We start from the raw sequence: 9,983 nt of genomic DNA, 5'->3' as shown, positions 1-9,983 counted from the left end.
TGCTATGAACATGGGTGAACGTATCTTTTTGAATTAGCCCAGGAGTGGGCTTGCCAGATCATATGGTAGCTCTATTCTTAGTTTTTTTTTTTTTTTTTTTGCAGTACGCGGGCCTCTCACCGCTGTGGCCTCTCCAGTTGTGGAGCACAGGCTCTGGACGTGCAGGTTCAGCGGCCATGGCTCACGGGCCCAGCCGCTCCGCAGCACGTGGGATCTTCCCGGACCAGGGCACGAACCCATGTCCCCTGCATCAGCAGGCGGACTCTCAACCACTGCGCCACCAGGGAAGCCCTATTCTTAGTTTTTTAAGGAACTTCCATACTGTTCTCCATAGCGGCAACCGGCAGCCCCTCTTGGTGGCACTGGAAGTCCCCCCTCTAACACCTGCCCCCCATCTGCCAGACTGAGGCACCTGGAGCTACACAGTCCCCCAGGGCCACCACAACTGCCTCTCAAGCCCAAGATCCTCCAGGGCCACTGGCCCTCCCCCAGGAGAGGCCTTCAGAAGCAGATGTCTGTAGCTCACTCCGGCCCTCATGGCCACTGACTGTATGAGGAGAGAAGAGGATTAGCTCCCCTCAGCCATGCTCTGTGACAGGGGACGCGCAGCAAGGCTGCTTGCGCCTCTAAGATCGTCTAATTTTAGTGGGAGGGCAAGTTTAGTTACTCCTACAAGCCACACCCACTTCAAATCATTCTCCTCCCATCCCAACCTCACATTCATTCATTCATTCGGTCAGCAGCAAATATTTAGAGTGGAATGATTATCTGTAAAATGATAATATCTACGGAATAATGGTATCTATTTGTCTTGGTTGGGATCTCCCTGAAAGCAGGGACTTGGGTGTGGGTTGTTGGTTTGGAAAGTGATACCAGGAAGCAGGAAGGAGGGGGCAGGAAGATGAGCTGGGAAGGAGGGAAGGCCCATCATGAGGGTGCGTTATCGGGGTCCGAGAATTGTGCAGAGCCCCCCGGAACTGTCCTCCTGAAGGAGGGGGGCAAGAGCATTTATCCACAGCTCCTAGCCCCGCCCCCCTCAGTGGAGAGCTGCCCGGAGCGGGGACGGGGTGCTCTGGGTTACCTGCCCCGTCCTGTCCTTCAGTGGGTTCCGGAGGTAGAGAAGGTCAAGTGTGGGGATGCGCCTGAGGGGTCCTGTCCAAGGAGGAGTCCCCCACCACAGCTGGACTGAAATCCGGGGTGAGATGAGGAGCCATGATGCGACACCCAAAACACATGCTGCACTTCCCTGGGACGTTGTTAATGGTTAAGTGAGTTAACTTATGTAAGATGACTAGAACAATACTTGGCCCCAGTGAGGCTGTGTGTGTGTTTGCGATTATTATTGGTGTGACAACTGCAATCTGCCTGGTGCTTCTCTGTGGATAAGCCCTCATGGGACTTACCTTCAGGTCACAAAACATGTCTTGTTTATGTATCAGAACTCTGGCATTGTTCAAGTTCCTTTGCCAGGAGGTTCTTAGCCCCCAGGTAAATGGGTCGCCTTGAGGATGGTCGGATGACATGACCCCACCTGCCTGTTTGCCTTGTATCTCTGTTCTATCTCTGCTCCATCACTGGAGGCCTCCCTGTGCACCCTGCTGCTCAGGATTCGAACAAGGATTTGAAAGCTAAGGTTTGAGCCCTGGATGTAAAACAATCAAACCCAAGTTGTCTACCTTCTGAATTATATCCTGATGGGAAGAGAAGACAGCTGGAGAGTAAAGTCACTTAGCTTTTTAATAATTGATGGATAAGAGATTGCATTATGTGTAAAAACATACCTTCTGGATATGCCACTAAGAGCGGTTCAGGCAGAAGAAACCACTCTCCCGTCCCCTGAGGCTGGCCTGCCTTTAGCTAATCTGATGACCTAATCCTTTCACATGGGAGAGGACCAGAGCCTGTCCGTCCAGGCGATAAATGCCCCTCTTCACTGAGCCTTCTAGAGGCAAGTCCGGTCTAGCCAGTGGCTCACCCATCCAAGCTAGATGACCTGCCTCCAGTCCCAAATAGGAATGTCCAGTCCTCCTACCCCTGCCTTGTTCCCAGCCTAAGCCTTGACCATGCTGGCCCTATACCTGTCCCTAAGATGCAGGCCTTGATATGCCTCCGTGAGGACTGCCTTGGTCACCTTCTTGCTGGCTGACTCCTTGGTTTACAGTGGTTTCTGGCTTCACAGGGAACCCCCTTCCCCTCAACCCTGTGGTAACACAGCCGGTCATAGGACTGTTGCAGCCCAGGGTGCAGCCTGCTCTAGCTCCACCTTAGCTCTCACAAATAGGAGTTGGTGAGGTCTCACCCCGAGTGAGAGCCAGAGTTCACTTACTTTCCAAATGTTGACATATTGCTATGAAAACTTGTTCCTATTGATCTGTAGTTTCTTATTCAAAATCTCAAGATCCAGGGCTTCCCTGGTGGCGCAGTGGTTGAGAGTCCGTCTGCCAATGCAGGGGACACGGGTTCGTGCCCCGGTCCAGGAAGATCCCACATGCCGCGGAGCAGCTGGGCCCGTGAGCCATGGCCGCTGAGCCTGCGCGTCCGGAGCCTGTGCTCCGCAACAGGGAGAGGCCACAACAGTGAGAGGCCCGTGTAGAGCAAAAAAAAAAAAATCTCAAGATCCAAAAAAGCTCTGAAAACCAAAAGTTAATTATAATCTAAACGGCAGCAAGATCTGACCTAACTTATCTCATTTGCCAGAAATATCTGACCTACACTCGGGGGAAGCTATTTACAGACTTTATGGATCTCACTTGGCGTGAATATGCATATATGCCGCTACAAAAATATTAATGCCACTGATGATGATTTGTCCTAGAGCCCACTGGGAGTGCTGTGTAAGATGGGGTATGTGTACCACATTACCCTTCCAAAATACATTCTACGTTCTGAAGCGCACCTGACCCCAAGAGTTGGGGATGAAGGATTGAGGCCTGGTGTCAGGATGGCCCCAGGGAGGGTTATGATCTGGGAGAGGTGGCCATGAGTGACTTTTGCTCCAAAGCTTAGGATGCAGGGAACCGGGAAGAGCTGCCGCCTGAGCTAAACTGGGGTTTGAAGTTGCTTGTCATATATTGCAATAATAAGGTCCAAGAAATACTGACAGGGCACTGACAGCGTCTGTACACTTCTTGTCATTGAAAATTCAAAGGAATTTTTGAACTACTTTATCAGATTTACAGATGAGGGAAAAGAAAGTTGTTTCCCCCAGTTTGGTGGGAGAGCCAGCAGAGTCTGCAAGAGCGGCAATTGTGCTCCGCAGGGGAGTCATTGGTGTCTAGTGATTGATTAAGCAAAGGGTATGTTATCCATTTCTGACCAATGAGACAGGAGGGAGAGCCTGTGTGTGTGTGTGTGTGTGTGTGTGCGCGCGCGCGCGCACGCGTGTGCGTCTGTCTGTGTCTGTTGAGGTGGGATGGAGAGTGGGGAGGATGGGGTGGGGGGAGTGTCTGGGGAAGGTGTACCATCTCCTAGGAAGGAGACTCAGTGAGAGAAATAGCGCCCTCCTCCTTGTGGACTCTGCCAGGACCGCTTGGTACTGATGTGTTGTCTGGCCCTCACCCCTAGGAGAGTTTGGCATCGAGGATGGCTGAGTGGTAAGACGGAGGGTCCCTCAGTCTCTAACCACAGTATCACCTGGCAGTTGACCTGTTTCCACTTCAGACTATTCTGCCTCTGGACTTGCTTATTGTTGAAGCCATGGGTGAGTTGGAGCTCTCTGTTCTTTGTATCCCAAAGCATCCTAACTGATAGAGTTGGGGGTCGTCATGTCCTTGAGACAAGAGCATCCACTAAGGTGAGAAATAAGGGAAGGGCATGCCATGGGCAATGGGGAGCTTGGCGTTTTCAGTGAGATGGTGTGAAACATACCTCGTACTCCACCTGGAACATCCCCAAGCATCTATAGTAATTAAATAACTATTAATGAGCTTTTATCAGGCATCTACCCCATGGACAGCACAGGGACAGGTCTTTCTGGGAATAAAAGAGTCACACAAAGCACCGTCCTTGCCTTCAAGCATCATACGCTTTAGCTGGTGGAGACAAGACTAGAAATAAAACAAAATAAATGGCTTAGAGAACGGTGTGATCAGTGTGTGCTGGAGTAGGTAAAAACTTCATGGAGATGGGACAGCTGGGGCTTCATCGGGGGACGGACAGAGGGGAGGACATTGAGAATAATGTGCTCCAGATGACACTGCCTGAAGGTAACAGAGCTGAGATTCAAATCCAGGATATCTGACTCCTTCCAACACCTGGGCATCTGATTACTACACAGGGAAATATTCATGCTCTCAAGATGGATACGCAGGCTTGGAATGCTGATTTATTAATTTAAAATGAGAAGGACGAAGTGAGAGAGTGGCACTGACATATAGACACTATCAAATGTAAAATAGATAGCTGGTGGGAAGCAGCCGCATAGCACAGGGATGTCAGCTCGGTGCTTTGTGACCACCTAGAGGGGTGGGATAGGGAGGGTGGGAGGGAGACGCAAGAGGGAGGGGATATGGGGATATATGTATACATATAGCTGATTCACTTTGTTATACAGCAGAAACTAACACAACAGTGTAAAGCAATTATACCCCAATAAAGATGTTTTTTAAAATTAATTAATTAAAATAAAATGAGAAGTACAACTGGCCAGTATTATAACCCCAAATTATAACCCAAAATTTGGAAAGCCAAATTATATTCACTAGGTCCCTGAGGGAACCTGAAGCAAATCAACAGATACCCCTGATACCTGGATGGGGCCATGTGTCTTCAGGGGCGAGGCCCCGGCTAGGTACTGATAAGAAAATGGCCAAGCCTCCTGGTTCAAAGTTCCTAGTTCAGTTCCAGGCTGTTTATAATACGCTTCTCCAGACATGGTCAAACTCAATGGGCCAGGCTCTAGGAATTAATTATCCTTCCGTTCAATGGCGCAGCTAGTAAGTGTTTAACACATGGCTCTCCAGGAAAGAAAGCCTTGTTTTGTAGAATTTCCCAAGTTCCACAGCATAAATATTCCAACCAAGGCTGATTTCAAGCTACCAGTAGGCAGAGCTGTGCACAGTGGTCCTCCTCACTGGTATGGGTGGCTTCCAGGACACCACTGTGATCACGCTGCATCCTGCCTCTCTGAGACTATGTCCAGATGTCCTGATGGGAGTGTGGGGTGTTCCCAGACTTCTCAGTAGCACATTTACCAAATTAGTCACAGCCATTGAACACAAACTTTTTCACTTAAATTCTTGGGGGAAGCCCTCATTTCCAAGTTCTTAAAGAACACTTTATTTTTACCCCTATACACCACCAACTAACACAGTTGTCAGGCGGCCATTATAGTGACTAGGAACCTGATGGGCTCAAGAAACCAAAAATGGATTTTCTTTTCATATTGTCTAAAGTCCAGAGTTCTGTGAAAAAAAATTATAAAGAGTGGAGTATGGGATCTGCAGTGGACTGAGAAACACCATGGGTGGCAATAGATACATTAGTACAGAAGAATCTTCTGGAACACCCTTGTTCCCTCTACCCCTCCCCCTTCCTCACTTTGCTGTCTTGCCCAACATAAAATGACAGGGAAAAAAAAAATCTGTGTTGCTTAGTAACGGCCCAGGATGCAGGGAAAGACCAGTCAATATAACTCTGAATTAGGGCAACAACACCCCACAAAAACTCCATCTTGAGGATTTAAAGGAAAACCAAAGCACAGTTATAGTCTCACTACCTGGTGGTGGGGAAGTCCCATTAGCTCTGGGCATTGGGCTATTTAAGATGAAATGTCTGGGATATGGATTTTTTTTCTGGGAAGAATAATCTACTCTGAGGTCATCAAAATCAATAGGCCACTTTGAAGGCCGACTTGAACCATTATTGGTAATGTTTTGGATGTGTTTGCGAATCAACAGTTCAGCAGAAAAAGGACCATTTAGTAGCTCCCATGGAGAGCCCTGTCAGGCTGGCAGTGCAGCCTCTCCACCCACTGAAAGCACTGGCGTCTCCCAAGGGCTGTGGGGAACCTGAGGGAGCCTGAAAGCTGAAACCAGCAAAAAAGATTGAGTGTGGAGCTTCCAGGGTGACCAACGGTCCCAGTTTGCCTGGGACTGACGGGTTTCCTGGGATGGTGGACTTGTAGTGCTAAAACCAGGACAGCCCTGGTCAAACCAGGGCTGCTGGTTACCCTAAGCAGTGGTTCTCAACTGCAAGTGATTTTGCCCCCCAGGTAGGGTTACCGGATAGAATCCAGGATGCCCTGTTACATTTGGATTTCAGATAAACAATGAATACTTTTTCAGTATAAGCATGTCCCAAATATTATAATAAAATGATTCCTTGCTTACCTGAAATTCAAATATAACTAGGCATCCTTTTTCTTTCTTTCCTTTTTTCCTTCCTCCCTTCCTCCCTTCCTCCCTTTCTCTTTCCTAAATCTGGCAAGCCTACTCACAGGGGACATTTGGCAACAACTGAAGGGGCTTCTGGCTGCTACAACTGCAGCTTGTGTGCGTGCGGGGTGCAGGGCAGTGCCACCAGCATCTAGTAGTGAAGGATGATGCTAAGCTTCCTAGAATGCATGCGACAGCCCCTCATAACAAGAAATTATCTGGATCCCGGGACTTACCTGATGGCACAGTGGGTTAAGACTCCATGCTCCCAATGCAGGGGGCCTGGGGTTCGATCCCTGGTCGGGAAACTAGATCCCACATGCATGCTGCAACTAAGAGTTCGCATGCCACGACTAAGGAGCCGGCAAGCCACAACTAAGGAACCCATGTGCCACAACAAAGGAGCTGGCGAGCTGCAACTAAGGAGCCTGCCTGCTGCAACTAAGACCCGGCGCCACCAAATAAATAAATAAATAGATATTTTTAAAAAATTTTATTTAAAAAAAGGAATTATCTGGACCCAAGTGTGAGGAGTACAGAGACTGAGAAAGCCCATCCTAGATCTCACTTAAGATGGGCACCCACGTAACTTCGTCTTTTTGGGAGGACACTTAAGGACCAACATGGGTGCCTCTGCTTCACATACACACGGAAAAATGTGTTATAAATTCCTGACCTTGAGTGTTTTCAGTCCAATAGTCAAACAGCCATTGGCATTTAAGAAGTGAGTAGGAAAAGGATTTTCCCTTGCAAGGCCCCCCCTTCCATCTTTGAGGAGAGCCAGGCAGGGTGTGCATGACACAATAGTTCAGATAAAAGCTCAATCGGTGTGGTCTCCAGGACGCCTCCATCTCTCCAGACTTTTATGGTGACATTTCCTCACACTCCTGAAGCTTGTTCTTGGCTTTGAAAACAGGGCTTCAGAATGTCTTCATTGTTTTACCTAGCCGGTACTGGCAGCGCCTGGAGTTTTCCTGAAGGAAACTGTAGCAGCAGGAATTTTGTGTAATACTATAATAAGGGGGCTTTATCCTTTCAAAAATACATCCTTTCTCCTTGTTGCCAGCTCTCCTACAGCCCTGTGAAAAATGTAACTCAGAAGTTACTGAGGCGTTTTTATGTTTTTCCTGTCCCCCTATAGTTCATATCAAGCAACAGAAGGCAATTATTCTGTAGTCCAGCGGTCCCCAACCTCTTTGGCACCAGACACCAGTTTCATGGAGGACAATTTTTCCACGGACGGGGTTGGGGGGGAGAATGGTTCAGGCAGTAATGCGAGCGGTGGGGCTCCCTCGCTGGCCCGCCGCTCCCCTCCTGCTGCGTGGCCTGGTGCCTAACAGGCCTCGGACCAACACCGGTCCGCCGCCCAGGGGTTGGGGCCCCTTGCTGTAGTCCATGCTTAGGAACGCTGGCTTGAATGAATGAATGAGTGAATGAGTGAATCAAAATGTCAATTCTGTGCTCGTTTCCCTATTGTGTGAGCAGTGAAATGTAAACAGGGGCATCTGCTTAAAAGGAATTGGTGAATTTGATGACCCTAGGTGCCTCATAGAAGTGCGATTAGTGTTTTATGGGTACAGAGTTTCAGCTGGGGAAGATAACAGGTTCTGAAGATGGATGGCGGCAATGGTTGTACAACACGATCGTACTTAATGCCACAGAACTGTACACTTAAACGTGGTGAAAGTGGTAAGTTTGTGTTATGTATATCTAACCACAATTTACAAAAAGGAATTGGTGGTATGGTATTCATCTAAGCATACAGTAAGAGTTCAATAATGCTTGCTGATTGACTGTTAACCTAAGGTTGATCTGGGTCTAACTATTTGCATGTTTTCCCCCAAAAAGCTTGGCAATTTGCCTCATCATCCTGTATAGTTATCCTTAAAGTGAGGTGGACACTGCCTCTTCTTTACTCCAGCAATCACTTGAAGATAAGCCTCTACCCTCACGGAGGAGGAGCAATGAGGTTTGGGGCCTTGACCTCGACTCCAGGGGCACACTTGATTGGGCTGCAAGTAATCCCAGTGGCCTGGCCTGTGATCTGTTTAGGACCAACGAGTGACCCATTTTGGACCAGTGAGCCACGAGGAGAAGGTGGCTGCAGATTCTGTGAAAACTCTTAGAGGAGGTGAACAGCCACATGGCTCCTGACGGCACCTCAAGAACAGAGGGGATCCAGGTATAGGATGAAGCTGATTTTTAGGGGGCAGAGAGGGAAGGCAGGAAGACCCTGGGGTCCCCAGTGTACTGCTGGATCCACCCCTGAAGCCACTCGCTTCTGATTTCCAGTCTGTATGCCAGCGAGGTTTCTTGTTTTTGTAGCCACTTTGAGCTGGCTTTTCTGTCACCTGCAGCTGGAAGCGGGGCTGATCGCTGTGAAGCTAAATAAACATAAGCTTTAGATCTCTCCACTTACATGAGCCCTTCCAATGCCACAGGAGGTCCTAACAAAGCATTCCCATGTTTTTGTAAAATTTGCAAAGGCCAGGTATTTTAACTACAGCGCTTTAAACCACTGCTTCTTTCTGATGCACCTGTGTCACAGTGCCTCGGGGGTTGGTGCCGTTGAGGCAGCCATGGGCAGTCCTGGGATCCGGGGTGTGGGGTGTGGAGGGCTACAGTTCACAGTCACTTTGTGGTTCGGCCAAGAATTCTCTTACCTCCCCCAGAGCTGACTCACTTGGTTTAACATCTTGCAACCCTCTATGTGCACATATACGAAGCTAAGCCTATAGCCAAGGGCTTAGGAACCACGGGGTCTCCCAGATCCATGTTTAAGTCCTGGCTCTGCCCTCTGTGTGGTTTGGGGCCACATATATACCTCTCTTAGCATCACTTTTCTCATTCATAAGATGGGACCCACCTCACAAAACCACTGTAAGGATAAAATTATGCAAAAATCTTGGCATACCCTAAGTGCTCAAATAGTGAGAGACATCAAATATTGGATCTGACCCTTAAGAGGATGACCCAGTTTATTCAAAGCCCAGAAAGATAGATGGTTGAGGCCAAACAGGGGACACATGTGGGTGAAGTGTGACCAGAGGGAAGGGTGTGGACTGTGACAAAGTGGAGAGGGTAGGCCCTGCCAGAGAGCAGCCAATCTCAGCTCCAGTCAAGTGTTCCCAGGCAGTGGGAGTTGAGGGATGCCAGTTTTTTTTGGTTTTTTTTTTTGGCTGTGTTGGGTCTTCATTACTGTGCGCGGGCTTTCTCTAGTTGCGGAGAGCAGGGGCTACTCTTCGTTGCGGTGGGTGGGCTTCTCATTGCGGGGGCTCCTCATTGCGGTGGCTTCTCTTGTTGCGGAGCATGGGCTCTAGAGCGCAGGCTCAGTAGTTGTGGCACATGGGCTCAGTAGTTGTGGCTCACGGGCTCTAGAGCGCAGGCTCAGTAGTTGTGGCGCACGGGCTTAGTTGCTCCGTAGCATGTGGGATCTTCCCGGACCAGGGATCGAACCTGTGTCCCCTGCACTGGCAGGCAGATTCTTAACCACTACGTCACCAGGGAAGCCTGATGCCAGTATTTTTAAGAAAAGCCAGAAAGTCAGATTTTTTCCCCTAAATTCTGCAGAGTTTTTAAAGTCTTCAAGTAATTTTTAAAAGTTAAACC

Source organism: Globicephala melas, chromosome 11 (assembly GCF_963455315.2).
Source record: "Globicephala melas chromosome 11, mGloMel1.2, whole genome shotgun sequence".
Classification (NCBI taxonomy): Eukaryota; Metazoa; Chordata; class Mammalia; order Artiodactyla; family Delphinidae; genus Globicephala; species Globicephala melas.
This window is presented reverse-complemented; position numbering follows the sequence as displayed.